Below are 16,533 nucleotides of genomic sequence, written 5' to 3'. Positions count from 1 at the left end.
ATTATGAAGAAGGAAAAAGAAATCCATGTTAGTTTTCCTGTTGCACTTCAAATTGCAAAAGTTTTCTTGCAGTGTGTAAGTGCTTGGTTACTATGAATAAGGCATTCACTTTGTACAGTGAGATATATTGAGAGAAAGAGAAAGCATATTCAAGCTACTTTTATTACATATATATTTTTTCCATTTTATTTTAGTTATTGTTAGTTTAGCTTATTTAACTTCTATGCAGACTACATCATGAGAAATGCTGGGCTGGAAGAAGCACATGCTGGAATCAAGATTGCCAGGAGAAATACCAATAACCTCAGATACGCAGATGACACCACCCTTATGGCAGAAAGTGAAGAGGAACTAAAAAGCCTCTTGATGAAAGTGAAAGTGGAGAGTGGAAAGTTGGCTTAAAGCTCAACATTCAGAAAACAAAGATCATGGCATCTGGTCCCATCACTTCATGGGAAATAGATAGGGAAACAGTGGAAACAGTGTCAGACTTTATTTTTGGGGGCTCCAAAATCACTGCAGATGGTGACTGCAGCCATGAAAGTAAAAGACGCTTACTCCTTGGAAGGAAAGTTATGACCAACCTAGATAGCATATTCAAAAGCAGAGACATTAGTTTGCCAACAAAGGTCTGTCTAGTCAAGGCTATGGTTTTTCCTGTGGTCATGTATGGATATGAGTGGATGTGAGAGTTGGACTGTGAAGAAAGCTGAGCGCTGAAGAATTGATGCTTTTGAACTGTGGTGTTGGAGAAGACTCTTGAGAGTCCCTTGGACTGCAAGGAGATCAACCAGTCCATTCTGAAGGAGATCAGCCCTGGGATTTCTTTGGAAGGAATGATGCTAAAGCTGAAACTGCAGTACTTTGGCCACCTCATGCGAAGAGTTGACTCATTGGAAAAGACTCTGATGCTGGGAGGGATTGGGAGCAGGAAGAGAAGGGGACGACAGAGGATGACATGGCTGGATGGCATCACTGACTCGATGGACGTGAGTCTGAGTGAACTCCAGGAGTTGGTGATGGACAGGGAGCCCTGGCGTGCTGCGATTCATGGGGTCACAAAGAGTCGGACACGACTGAGCAACTGAACTGAACTGAGCTGAACTGATTGTTAGTTTCTTTCTGTGCCGAACTTAGAAATTAAACTTTATAATCAGTATACATGTCTAGGGAAAACCATAGTATATATAAGGATCTGTATTCCCTGAGGTTTCAGGCATCGACTATGGGTCTTGGATCATATCCCTAATGGTTAAGGGGGTCTACTTTGCTAGGTTTGCTGAGGAGTGGAAAGTTGTAAAGAAGTAGGATAGAACAAAAGAGTGGGAGCTGAGGGTAGTCAACTAGTGAAAACTTATCCACCCCTCTTCATTCAGATTCCTTTAGGCCACCCTTGGTCTTCGGACATAAGGGTGTTTCTTTCCTCTGATATGGAGAGGGCATGTCTCCCTTGAGGGTCTTATGAGGGAGGAGGAGGAGGAGCCAGAGGGTCCTTCTTGCACCTGCTGTTTCTCAAATTCTTTCATCTTAAAATATCCAGTATACCAAGATGCCGTATTTTGGGTAGTGCATTCTGAACCCCACCACTGTCATCTCATATTTTTGTGGATTTGTGGGAAGGACCGTAGGAAAGACCAAGAGGCAGTAAGCAGCCTGGGAAAACCAGTTCGTGATTATTAGAGGATTTGTAGGTGTCTGAGAATAAGATGGGCAAGGCCTGGATTAAAATTACACAGATTCTGAAGGGTAAAGTAAGGCAAGACACATTACAAGACTGAGTAAGGCCTAAGGTGAAATTTATGACGGACAGATGAGGACGAGAAATAGGCATCGATAAACAAAATGTTGTCATATGAGCTTGATACTTAGACAAGATTTGGCCAAAGGACGTTTCTACCTGTGGAGTGGTTCTCAGTGGGGTGGTGCTTTTGCCCCTTAGGGAATATTTGGCAGTGTCTGCATATAGATTTTGTTGTCACAAAATTGGAAAGGAGTGGCACGTAGTGAGTAGAGACCAAGGATGCTTCTAAATATCCTATATTGCACAGGACAGCTCCTACTACAATTATCTGGTTTAAATCATCAGTTTAAATTGAGGGTGAAATACTGCTCTCCTTAGCTAAAGGGGCTGACAGAGGACAAAGTGGTATTGAAGGAAAGCCCAGACCTTAAATGACAAGTCAGGTTTAGTAAACTGGGTGGCTTTTTAAAATTTAATTCTTTCAATGATTTCAAGAGATAGGCACCATTATCATTCCTATTTACAAAGGAGAAAACTTGGCAGAAAGAATTTCATTATCTCACCTGAGGTAACACAGTTAGTAGGCAGTGGTGCTTTTATATACATTCAAATATAGGAAATTTGACTCCTGTATAAACTTTCTTAACTGATACAGTAGTGAGAGAAAGTTTTCTAGGAAGGTGTAGACTCTATCATGTCCACTCCCCCCAGTAGCCAAATATCAAGGCCAGGCTTGGTGAACCTGAGTGACCGCAATACATCCCAAATGTTACATGTCTGTAGCCCATCTACACTGAGTGAATTGCTATAATTTGTGTTCATCTTCACATTTCTTAAAGAGTAACATCTTAGGTGGTAATTGGATGATCTAAATTCTGGAGAGAAAGAAAAGTAAAAATATTCTCAATCATTGTGTGTTTCCAGTTGATATAAGCATTATAGATTTTATTAAACTCAATTCAAAACTTGATTACAGTATTTGTTTTTTTATCAAGTGTAATGAGTTTTGTTGATTTTTTTCACATTTTCCTTTTCTTCTCATTATTTTAGATCCTCTTCTGAAATGCACCCCTTCACAAGGGTATCCAGGTAAATCCACTGTGTGGTATGCTTGCTTTCAGTGTTACAATGAGTACCATAAAAATCCTCAAGGGTTCTATGGCATTCTTTTTTACATTACAAAGGTCGGTTTAAAGTCAGGAATATATCTGCTAGAATGCAGTGATTGCACTCTGATTTGGAAGTAGAAATCATTTATAGTTACGGGGATCATCATTGTAAATGGCATGCATGGTTTAGCATTTTTTAATGTTACTAAAATCGTTAAAATTTATATTCAATGAAGAATTTTTAGTTCTGATTTAATGAACTTCCTATTGCCATTTTAAGATCTGAATATAGAACCCATTTGAATTTTAGGGCCCTTGATGACTGCATAAATTGGATTGAAAGTAAATGGCAAAGACTTATACATTGTCTTATCACTGTTATGAAACATATTTCCTTTATGCTATTTTGTTCTAATAAGAACCTAGGGGAAAGTGTCAAGAATGTTTAGGTGAAATCACAGATGACTTAAAAATTATGATTTTCTGGATCTCTTTGGCCCATCTTTTCTGGAAAAGTCTGAGTTATTTGGGATGAGGATGCGATGACTCTGGTTAGTTACCAGGTGTTGACATTTGCAAAGCATAAGCTGCCTTGTTAGAATGGAGGCCAAATGAGAACTGGCTTTCCTAACTGACTGCTGTAGTGGGTGCCTTAGAGTCCTAGAGGCTGAGAAGCTTTCTGGTTGGTGTGCACGGGCAGAGAACAGCGGGTGCTGGCACACTTTCTGTGGGCTGCCCATCCTTACCAAGCCCTTTCACTCTGCCTTCTGGCGCGCTGGGCTCCAAAGTACCAGTGGGTGCAACATGTGAATCCAGGTGCGAAGCTTTGCTTTCTGTCCTTCAAGATGAAACTTTTGTACCATGCAGTGTACAGACTGATGCTGGAATGCTTATTTTGGTGTAGCATGTGACTGCATATCACATGCGATCATGTGTTTAGAGGGAAGTGTAAAAGTTTTAGAACATGGAGGAGTTGTCAGCTGTACTCCTGCTCCTTTCTCTCTCTCTCTCTCTTTTTTTTTTTTTTTGGCTCTCAGTGTTTTCCAGCATGCTGTTGGTTACATCCTGTAGGGACGTCAGTACTATGCCTAGTTTAATTAAAATATACCTTCAAATAGTAGACACTACCGTCCTTGGTGATGAGATGAGACATGGCCATGAAAATCTTGATGTATACGAAGGCTTGCTCCTTATCTCATGGCAAAACACTTCCTAAAGGTGTTGTCAAGATTAAAAATGTTCTTTATATCTTACAAAAATTATTTTCAAATGTGACAAGAGGGTGTTAATTGTATGCTAATAGACTTTGAGACATAAACATACTTTATTATTTCAAAATAAAAATTCAAGCACTGAAGAAGTAGTTAACTGCTTTTCAGGAAAAACATGTTTTAAGCTTTTAGACCATTTTGCAAATGGATGTTTGTCTGTGTTTCCATTGTTATATATTCTTAGGTGAATATATTGTTGCTGAAAATAATAATTTTATCTATCATTACTCATAGCTGAATGCTTAAAATTCTTGGAAACAGAGTTTTCTAACCTACTTCAAAAGCTTCCAGAGTTAAGGTTTTAGTGGACTCTGAACTCATGTACTAAAAATGTGAAAATTGACATGTTCCCATTAGGTTCCGGGACAACTGATTATTGCCATGGAAGATGGACATTTTCTGTCAGAGGTTCAGCAAAAATGATTGCTTAGTCGGTGGGTGTGGGCTGCAAACTGAGATGTATGAGTCGGAAAACTCAGCCAGTCAACATTTGGGTCCTCTGATCCCCGTGAATTTTTTCTTTCAGTCTGAGAGCCACTGATCCCAGTTTAGCAATGAACTTCAAGCCAGACCTTCAGATTGCTGTATCATAGTGTGAGACACCAAGATTTTCAAAATTAATTAAGCATATTAAAACAAATTGCTCTCTGTAAAAAATATTAACAGGAATGGTTCCGCAGGAGTGCATTCTATACTATTAATAATCAAACACACAGTTAACCATACGTTTATCCTGTCCATTGAAAATTTTCATTTGTGTGTTTTATGATGTATTTAACATACTAGCACTAAGAGACAGATAATTGAGCACAGTCTAGATCAGGGGTCAGCAGAGTAGGGCCCAAGTGCCCAATCTGGCCCTGGAACTATTTACATATTATCTAAGGCTGTTTTTTGTGTGGCAAATGCGGAATTGACTGGTTGCAACAGAAGGCCCTGCAAAGCCAAAAGTATTTACTCTCTGGCCTTTTACGAACAAAGTTTGTGGACCCTTGATGTAGGCAACAAGGCAGCAATGGAAAAGACGTATTCTGTACTGTCTTCATTCATTATGCATTTGGGAGTACCTTACAGCACCCATTCTCAGACATGGCTGTGCATTTGTGATAGTGTTGAGAGTTTTAAAAAAAACACTGGTGCCTGGACCCAGCCCTCGGGATTCCGCTGTAATGAGTGTGGTTTAGGGCCTGGACTACCACTGACATTTTGTACAGCCAAGTTTGAGAACCACTGCCTTCTGGTGCTGGACACTCCTGGTGGGAGGGGAGCTTCTGTCTGCAGGCTGAGCTGCCCCCAAGTAGCTTTTCAGCAACCCTTCTGGGTCTGCCTAAGTAATGCTTGAGGCAAGCTGTCCCCACATTTAGTGGGCAGAGGACAGGCTTGGGAATAGCAGCCAAAAGTCAAACCTGAAATTTCCTCAGGGCTGCGGCAAGAAGAAATGAGATCAGTGCTGTAAAAATGCGTTGATGGAGAATTGATCATTTGGAGAGACTTGGGCGAAATGTAAAACCTAAGGGCTTCTATTGTCTATGTTTTCAGTGTATTCCTTGCCCGCTGGTGCCTATTTTTATCACTGAACAAAGAAAATCTATCGGCCACTCTCCTGGCAGTTATCTTCCATTCAGATGTCAATGGAAGATGATCTGACGTTCTGGAAGTTTCACCATGGTGGATTTCTTTTCCTCTGTTGTTTAGGAACTGAGGATTATTTCAGTAATAATCCTATTTCTGAATGCTTGCCACATAATGTTATTTTACAGTTCTGTGCATGGCTGTCATTGTAAACACTGTTTATAGAACCTTTATCAGCATTTGCCTCTGGAATTTATAAAGCATTTAGTATAATTTGCTGTGAAACTGCTGGTGTTTTTTTTAGCTTAATAGAGTCGCACATATGGAGTGTTTGGAAGATAGCAGTTACATCCTATAAAATGGCTTGCGAGTCTAAAGCACTTTTATCTTAGCCATTTAAAATGATTGATTAGTTAATTCACACAGCCAGGTACTGTTCGCATTTTCCAAATGAGGGAAATGAGGCAAAAAGAGGATAGGGGACTTCTTCAAGGCCATGCAGCAAGGTAGGAGCAATTGAGAATTGTATCTCAAGTTTCGCGGCTCCCCAGGCTGAACTTTCCCATCATCTGCTGCTTTCCGACAACTCAAGGCAGTGATAATGTGCCTGCATCTCCATCCTCCCAGAATGCAAAGCACGCCCAGCAGGTGCTTGTAGTAAAACACAGGACCAAATCAGTGTTCCTGCCTTGAGGAAAATTTCAGACTTTATTCTTATATTTTGCTTGGCATGGCATAAATGTAAATAGATCCATTGAGAAACAGACGTTCCGCTTTTGAAAATTAAACCAGGACCCCAGATAGGTAGTGTCATCTACACAGCAGTTAGGAATTAATTCCACCAATGTTTTATACTGTAAGGTGATAACCAGCAGTATGTTTTCTAAATGATATGATTTACCATGTGATGCTGCTGTGTATTTCATTTAGAAGGCTTTTAAAAGCCATCCTTTGAAACCCTGATTAGCTAGAAGACAAGGAAAATAGAAGTGTAGCTAATTTAATAGTACCTGGAAAGAAAAAACATTGAAAAAACCCTTATTAGGAGTTTATTAAAAATCTTAATTTCCAGACTAAGTACCAACAGAGAACCTCTTTCTATACAATGTAAGCATGTTTAAGATTCATGACAAAGACCCTGAGGGTACATGAGACACTCAGTTATCAAATAAGATTCACTTCTCTATATATACTTTATAAGGCAGGAAAATAAAAATTTTTAATTATCAAAAATATTCCCAAACCATGGCTAAGCCACATTTATTCACCAACTCTACTTAATGGAGTTTATTGTTTTGATGCTTTAACTATAAGCATCTCAACTGTCAGCATTTATTACCTCAAGCAAGACTTTGAGCTAATAAATATGTCAAGTGACATATGTTCTAGAGAACACATGTTTGTAAAATGAGACCTTTTAGACCACTTATAAGGTGGCTAGGAGTTTCCATAACAGGGCCTATCTGGGCAAAGAAGTGAACTGTATAATTTGTGAATTATAAACCTCGTGGATAGAAGTGTACATTTATATTAATAATGACTCTGTTATCACCTGATCCCTGTCCTCCTGAGGCTTATGATCTAGTTGTGGGAGTCTGGTGATAAGCAGAGGACGGGACAAGTACAGATGTGGTTAATGCTGTAAACAATTGGAAGGAGCCCTTCAGCCGCAGTGGAGCTGCCAGGCTGGCCCTCTACACCGGCGTAAATCTAATCTGTACGCAAACAGTCAGCCCAAATGCATCAGGCAGCCATTCCTGATGGCGCATGTTTCCCTTGGTTCCTTTGCCCCTAAGTTGCAGTGGGTGATGTGCAGGGGCCTTGAATTGATCCTGGGCGCACACTGGGATTACATCACAGTTTGCAAACACCCATCTTGGGAAAATCCCAACTCAGAACTGCTGGCACACCTGCTCATCTGTATCCCTTCCAAGAGAGGTGCTCCTCATGATGCTTCCAAAGGTGATTACTATTCCAGCATCTGGGAATAAAGCTCTTAGTGCCCACAACATGCAGAAACCCATGAATTATCTCCTGACATTGAAATGAAGTGCTGTGATACAAAGAGACAGAAGGGTGTCAGGGGACTGGGAGCTGACCTCAGAGATGATACAGGAAGTGAGCCAGTCATAGGGATAAATCAAGAAGAGCATTTCAAGAGGGGACAACATGAGGTGGGCAAAGGCGCTTGGTGTGGTTAGAGGACTTTAAGAACAGCCTTGCAGGAGCCTCATGTTGTTTAGTTGCTAAGTTGTGGTCGACTCTTTGCAAGCCCATGGACTGTAGCCCACTGGGCTCCTCTGTCCATGGGATTTTCCCAGCAAGATTATTGGAGTGGGTTGCCATTTCCTCCTCCAAGGAATCTCATGGGCAGGCACAGAGGTGGTGGGGCAAGGTTGAGAGATGCCAGAGGCAGGCCCTGTAGGCAATGGTTTGAGTTGGGAGTTCATCAGAAGTGTCATGGGAAGCCTGTGCCTGTCTGTAAGCATGTAAGTTACCTTCTCTGTTTTCCAGTTACAACTTTAGATCACACAGCTGGTAAATCAGTCCGTATAGCTTGTCAGAGGCAGAATTAGGACAGAAAACAATCAGAGTGCCTTATATGTAGTGGTGTGAATATTGTTTCACAAAATTTTAGTTTTCATACTTTGTTACTGTTAAGTTGCTCATTTTTTGTGTTTTGACATCTCAAATCAAGGTGGGTCTCAGAATCAATGACACCTAAGATTTGATGAAATATGATATAAATGTTTTAGATATGCATATGTGAAATGCGTTCCTAGGCAATGTTTATTTTGAACTGTGGGTCACAGTCAATATTTTACTACCAGAGTGCTAGTTAATGGTAGCAAGTTTAGGGCAGCCTGGAGTTTGAAAAGCAAGCAGAATTGGATGCCACCATTCTGAATGGGGTGACTCAGAGGAGGTAGATGTAACCTTGGCTCTGGAAGCAAATATAGTTGTCACCCAGAATGCTTCTATCAGATGAGTGTGACCCCAGCCGACAGACTCCAGCACTGAGAACCAAATGTAACAGGGTGCCCAGTGGATAGAGGGAGCCTGGAGCTGGTAAGGCTTCGGGCTGTTCATGGTACCGTATCTAGGTTGGAAAAGTAACAGGAGTAAACACTCAGCCTTTAGTGGCTCATGGATCAGAGGATGCTTACCAAGACATGGTCTGTTGTAGTGAGAACGAGGCCCAAGCCTCTTCAGAGGGGTTACTTTCGGGGTATAGTAATCATATGCTCAGGGAGAGATCCCACCTAACTGTGTTTTAGGAGCCTACAGTTTGGGGACTGGGCCTCTGCGATTACATGGAAGCCAGGCCAAGGCCCTTCTAGCCACAAGGGCAACTGGAGTCCCACAGTGTTGGCTTGGATTTATGTAAACCCCATCTGTCTACATCTGAGTTCATTTCCTTTAAGAGCAAGGTTGAACCTCTGCGGGAGATGAGTTGTTTAAGGAAGAGGACTGAATCCTGGTAAAAGAAGGCAATGGCACCCCACTCCAGTACTCTTGCCTGGAAAATCCCATGGATGGAGGAGCCTGGTGGGCTGCAGTCCATGGGGTCGCTAAGAGTCGGACACAACTGAGCAACTTCACTTTCACTTTTCACTTTCATGCATTGGAGAAGGAAATGGCAAACCCACTCCAGTGTTCTTGCCTGGAGAATCCCAGGGATGGGGGAGCCTGGTGGGCTGCCATCTATGGGGTCACATAGAGTCGGACATGACTGAAGCGATTTAGCAGCAGCAGCAGTGAATCCTGGTATAGCTTCCATCATCTCATGGTGTGAGAGATGGAAATAACTGATGGGTGTGTGAATTGCCACAGGTGGGTTAAGCCAACAAAGAGAAGGAAGAATCTGCATGTCTTGCCTTCGAAGTAAAGCCCTGTGTTGCCTTCCCTCTCCAAGTTCTCTCAGGCAAAACCCTACCTTCATTTCTCCCAGGTAAACAGGAAGAGACAACAAAGATCTATTTTACAATTTTCAGGCTGGGCAGGAGCCTTGCTTTCACTAATTTTATCTTTCCAGCCTGATAATGTGTAGTTCTCCTAGGTGGTGCTAAGTGGTAAAGATTCCTCCTGCCAATGCAAGAGACAAGAGAGGTAGGTTTAATTCCTGGGTAGGAAAGATCCCTTGGAGGAGGGCACTGGCAACCCACTCCAATATTCTTACCTGGAGAATCCCATGGACAGAGGAGCCTGGCAGACTATAGTCTAGGAGGTCGTACAGAGTCACAGCTGAGTGTCTGAGCAGCAGCAATGTGTAATTCGAGTTGTGTAAACTTTCCCCAAGGAACTGAATTTAGTCATAACATATTCTTTCCTAATGCACACTTCAAAATATGCCCTTTATTAATTGTCAGATGATGTCTGAAATTAATCAAGTCAGTGAAGGCTGCCCAGGACCAGTAAATTAGCATGTGATAATTTGTTCTTCACCTAATTCTTTGTTCAAACCATAGCTTCTGCCCTTGTATGTGGGCCTTACCACATGAAAAAAGCATTTCTTGAGCTTGAAAAAAATGACACATTTTGCTTGTGTGTATTAGTTGTTCTCAAGGATAACAGGATTTTTAGCATAATTTTAGTGCATTATGAAGAAAAATTGCTATTGTAATGTATTTTGAAACAGAAATTGCCACTTAACTAAAAGCAGTTTGAAAATAAACATGTCACAGTGAAATTTTCCCAATTTTCTTGTTATTTTGGCTCATCAGTAATACACTTTACGTTCTCAAATAGTAAATTCCCAGATTATTTTACTTCTCTTTTTACTGACCTGAGTCTGTGTTCATAAAAAGGTAGGTTGATGCATGCAAATTAATTACTTTCTCCTTAGTCAATATATATAGAAAGCAACTGCTATTAAATTTTCTAATTAAGATAATGGATGTGGACTTTTTCATAATAGACTCTTTACCATGCACAAACTGATGTTTTATGATCTTACAATATTTGCTTGACAAGGAAAGTTCTACAGACTCAAAATTCTGTGAGGACAGGAAACGGTTTTGTTTGATGCTTTGTCAAAGCTATAAGCACTTTAATGTAATCTCCATTGGGTTGCGTTTTATTTCTGTGATGTTTCCCGTACGCAAAACACAAATTAAAATATGCCAGAAGAAGAAAGTATTTTAAATTAATCCCAGTCTGTTTTTCTATGCTAGAGAAATATAATACTGTTGTAAAATATGTAATAGTTTCATATACTATTTTTTATATTGGACTCATGTATAATACCTTTTTTTAAAAATGTTAAATGAATACAGAGACATGTAGTGTGAATTCTTGGATCTATTGAAACCTGTCTACATTGATTAACTCAATCTCACTTCGAGGTTGTTGCCCGTTGAAAGGGAATGCTAACAGCAACCATGGTTGAGCACACAAAGCCAAAAATATTGGCTACCTGGCCTTTTGCAGGAATTGTGATCCAGGCACATTAGTCGGGTTATTTGGGTATAATTGGATTCATGGGCAGTGGTCCTATTGTTGAAAGTTTGGTAGTACAGCACCTGCAGTGGCTACACGGCAGGCCCAGTGGCCTCTGCTCCCGTCGCCAGAGCAGCCATAGATACCTTGTCCAATGGAACATGTTACACAACTGGCTTTGGGCTGAATTTGGCCTAGCAGTTGTTTGCCAACCTCTTCAAATCCTTATTATTCAAAGAACGACCCCCACAATAGGAACAGGAGCATTCCCTGGAGCTCCTTAGAGATGTAGAATCTCAGGCCCCACCTCAGACCTCCTGAATATGCATTTTAACAAGGTGCCCAGGCGATTCCTAAGCTCTGTCTAGTTGAAGAAACACTGGCCTACACTACTCTTCAAAGAGATGTACCAAACAGCTCCTAGGAGGCTCTGAAGTGGGGCTGACTTCTAGGCTGAGGGGTAGGGGCAGGGGTAGGGGTGGGGGCTGTTTCACTGTGGATATCTAAATGCTTGAATATGGAGATCTTTATCTGGGGCACCAGTGACCCCCACCTTCTGCCCTAGATCTTCTCAGATGATTTATTGTGTTCCTTTAGGGGAAAATCTCCCCTTTTCTTGTTCTGGGAAATAATGGCTGTGGGCACTGCTGCATGAGGGTGTGGGTGGGCTGAATTATTTCATGTAGCGATGTTTAACTATTCTTTCAACGTTCTGTCCAGGGCTTGTGCCACCCAGTTCTGTACCTGGCACTTGTGAGTTGCAAACTTTGCCATTTTTTCCAGTCACATCAATTTCCCTCTCTATTGTAGATGCCTCTGACTGTATCTAAGCTTTGCGGCCTCTGTGCCAAGACTCAGTGGTGGGCTGCCGATAGATCATTACAGAGCTTCTCAGCCTCGGCACTATTAACATTTGGGGACAGTTCTTTGTCGTGGTTTCTGTCTGTTCTGCAGATTATAAGGTGTTGAGCAGTATCTTGGCTTTTCTTTCAGTGCTAATAATCCCCACTTCCTGCCCGCTGTAGGTGTGATGGTCACAAATGTCTCCAGACATTGCTAACTCTGTTTTGAGGGGCACAGTTGCCCTGGGCTGAGAACCACTGAGTCACAGGGAGGCTGAGAAATCAATGCCTGCCTGGTGATTTCAGGGCAACTAAAGGCCCGGGACATTGGCCTCCAGCCTTGTGCGTTCTCTCTTTATCCAGTAAGGCAAAATAATGTTATTTTCCATGTGAGTCATGAGATGAGAAGTTTAGGAAGCACAGTAAAAGCCCCAGCACCCCTCCCCTGCTTCTCTAGATCCTGCCTCTCCCTCAGCCCTTCGTCCTCCCCAAACTTGCCCTCTCTTGGCTACCGATCCATCCTATTTCCTGTTAGCTCTGTTAGAACCAGTTCTGAGTCTGCTTCTACTCTTTTATTCACTTTAACTAATCTAAAGTGGGAGAAGAGATAAATATATATATTGTCCACCTGGCATTTTGAACTGAAATGTCTTTCATAATGTCCTCTAAAGTATACTGTGGACTGGGAAACAAATGGCTTTCCTAGTTTAGGAGCCTTCTTTCAAATTAAAATGTGGCAATTGCTTAGTTTTTGTTACATGTTCCTTGGTAGTTTTAAAAGTCCTCACCACACAGCTTAATTTCTGTAGCTGATTCCTCTGGCAATATGACTGTCCTTTGTGAGGAAGAGAGCTGGCCTTTGCTGAGTTTTCTGAGTAATCGTAGCCTTCTGAAATCTTCCCAGTTTGATCAAACCAAATTCACTTACTCCTATAAAAAATCACTTTATATTATGCTGTGATTAAAATATTAAGTTTTCAAATCGTGAACTCTGTTTTCCATTTGCTTATTTCCTGCGTGCTGTATATGGTATTTGAATTTGCAGTTGATTCAATTGGCTGTAATACAGGTTGCCAGAGGGAGCAAGTCTGGGTCAGCCAGAGAGTCAACTCTGTAATCTACCTCATAAGATGAAAGTACGGTAGAGGATCTGATTTACAGTTTCATTTGGATAGTTCATCATTTTCTGTAGAGAGAAAGATTACATGTAGACCAACGTTCCTACTATATATTCCTAGCCTATGTGAGTATTGTAGATTGATTGCAAAATCAGTTCCATTTCTCCATCTTTGCCTTTGTCCATGTTGATTGAACTGTGACTTTTCAGCTCCTCCCATCAATAGGTTGACACCTATTTCTCTTCCCCTTAAATCTGGGGTAGGCTTGTGCCTTGCTTTGACCAGTGGAGTTCAGGCGAGGTGATGATGCACCTGCCTGACCCCACTATGCTTAAGAGGCCCTGGACACTTCTTTTCTCTTTGTCTTAGAACACTGCCCCACTCTCTTGAGAACAAGCCAGGGCTGCACTGCTGGAAAATGAGAGGCTCCAGGTGATAGACGAGAGCCATCCCAGCTCAGGCCATCTTACATCACCAGTCCTAGCCAACCCAATATTGACTGCAGATCCTTGAGTGAACTCAGCTGATACCAGAAGAACTGCCTAGCTGGGCCCACTCCAATTGCCAACCTGCAGAGTTGGGAACTAAGTAAAGAGATATAGTACATAAGTTGTTGTTTTAAGCCATTCTATTTGAAGATGATTTGTCACACAGCAAAAAGCTAACTAGAATTGGATAAAGTTATCCCCTTTGGGTATATGAGTGCGATAATGGTGCCCTTATTCTGGCACAGATCTTCCTTTTTTTTTTTTACTAAAGTATAGTTGATTTGCAATGTTGTGTTCATTTCTACTGTACAGCAAAGTGATTCAGTTATACATATACATACGTTCTTTTCTATTATGGTTTATCACAAGACATGCTGTACTGTAGGACCTTGTTGTTTATACATGCTAGTTTGCAGCTGCTAATGCTAAACTCCTGCTCCATCCCTTCCACATCTTCCCTCCACCTTGGTAATCACAAGTCTGTTCTCTATGTTTCTCTTCTATAGATAAGTTCATGTGTGGCACAGACATTTCCAGACAGCACACCTTTGCTCTGTCAGCTTTCCTCTTGCAAGGCTATAGCGTTCACAGTTGGAAGTGGTGGCCATGAGTTCTCAGCCACCTTCCACCTTGTCTCCATAAGCCTCTGTACTGCTTTCCCAGGTTTGGCTATCTGAAAATATTCTCGAACTACCCAGAAAATACTCACATGATGCTTGTGTTTAAAGGCAAATTTTATGGTGCTGCAAGAGAAAGCATATGTGGGCAAGCACTGGAGTCTGAGAGTCATTCCCACAAGCCAGCTCTCCAGGGCCCTTTCCCTGGAGACACTGGGCCAGACTCAGTCCTTACCCTGCCAAGGTTATCAAAGCAGTTAGGTGGGTTGCAAATCATCAGTAAAGAAACTGATCTGAGAGGGGAATCCTAAACATAAAAACACCCATCACAAATCCCACTGCCCTTATCTTAGCCAAGAGTCAAAAGCCAGATATTCAGCATCCTTGGGGATAAAAATAGAGCTTTTCCCAGTGAACTGTAAACCGATCCCATCTACACAGCCTCAGGTTCTGTATTTATAAAATGGAGTTAATTATAAATCTTTTCATAGGGCTGCTATGAGGACTGCATGGCATGATTCACGCAGAATAGTCACTAGAAGTGCCTGGAAGTTATTAAACACTCAAGAATACATCCCCTGTTATTAATTAAATGCACTTCAACCAGGAATCAAGAACTGAATTCAAGTGGTGTGACCTTGGACAGCTACCTGGGCCTCAGTTTCTTATGAAATTGGAGAAGTCATAGGTTGTTCCCACCCTATGAATATGGCATGAATACCTTCAATTGAATTGATGCCCCCCAAACCCAAGTAAGAGACCACTTTTGCTCTTCCATAGTTCATGCAGGTTAGCAGCTAATAGATGGTAAAGCTATAAAATTTTTTAATTCTGCAGGGATAGTGCATAATTGGTAGGGTAATCTAGTGAGCTAGATTATTCAGAGAGCAGGCAAACTGTAGAAAACGGTGCTGAGAAGAGGGCTGAGAAACACTTCTTATTGAAAGTCCAAGCATCACAGAGAATAATCTTTTTTAGAGCCAACTTGTTCTGGGGCCCCATTATGGCCCATGAAGCATTGGTGATTAGTGAGTTTTCACCAGCTGTCAGTGGAGTGCTGGAGAACTTTCCTTGTGATGTCGTGTTCTAAGCACCCATGAGTATGTCCAAGTAAAGTAAATGGGTGAGTGCAAAGCCTGATTTGCCATAGTGACCTTCTTGCTGCTAAGTCACTTCAGTCGTGTCCGACTCTGTGCGACCCCATAGACGGCAGCCCACCAGGCTCCCCTGTCCCTGGGATTCTCCAGGCAAGAACGCTGGACTGGGTTGCCATTTCCTTCTCCAATGCATGAAAGTGAAAAGTAAAAGTGAAGTCACTCAGTCATGTCCGACTCTTTGCAACCCCACAGATTGCAGCCCACCAGGCTCCTCCACCCATGGGATTTTCCAGGCAAGAGTACTGGAGTGGGGTGCCATTGCCTTCTCCAGTGACCTTCTTAGCTAATACTTAATTTCACCTCTGAAGCCATCTTTATATATGGATGGGGCCAACCTATGGCTTCTCTAATTTCATATGAAGAAACTGAGGCCAGGTCCAAGGTCATACTGCTTCATAATATATATATATATATATATATATATAAGAAAAGACCTTAATGGTTGGTATTTAATATAAAACTTTCATTTGGGGAAAAATTTTAAATGCTTCATGCTGAAATTTTATTTTCCCAGTTTTCAAAACAGTCAACATATAGAAACATTAGCCCCATTAAATCTAAGGAAATAAGTGAGTTGATCACAAGTGCTCCTTGGGCACACAATACATACATGAAGTGTGAATATTTGCTGGAATATGATTGAATGTATGGTGTTCTGAAGGTCACTTTAATATTTATATTAGAATTCATTTTCCCTTAGGAAACAGATAAATTGTAAATTATTTATTTTACCCAAAGTTAAATTGCAACTTATATTAAAACTTAGGCTCTTGGGTTTGGGAGTTAATTGAGAATTCTGAAAGTCACTTTCCCCCTCTGGATTTCTTTGAAAATAGAATTTTGAAATTGCTTAGTGACATAATTTAATATTTATGAAGTAAAAATAAAATTCACTAATAAGCCCACTATATTGTTTTTTTCTTTATTCTTGAAGAGCTTGCTCTTAAAATACTGCATCAGAAAGCAAGATGCCCTTGCAGTCTGAAAGCAACATATGGACAGAGTAAATATCATCCCGATTAAGCTCGCTATTTTATATGGAATGCAACGTAGCCAGACATTTTAAATACCTGGAACTTGTCAGCCCTTAATTTGTGGTTTCCCACAGGACTAAGGCAGTCTAGTATATTTTTCCTAACTACAGATGTTTGCCATTTTTAACCATAATAAATGTACCAA

Source organism: Bos taurus, chromosome X, assembly GCF_002263795.3.
Source record: "Bos taurus isolate L1 Dominette 01449 registration number 42190680 breed Hereford chromosome X, ARS-UCD2.0, whole genome shotgun sequence".
Taxonomy (NCBI): domain Eukaryota; kingdom Metazoa; phylum Chordata; class Mammalia; order Artiodactyla; family Bovidae; genus Bos; species Bos taurus.
Note: the sequence above shows the minus strand (reverse complement) of the source record.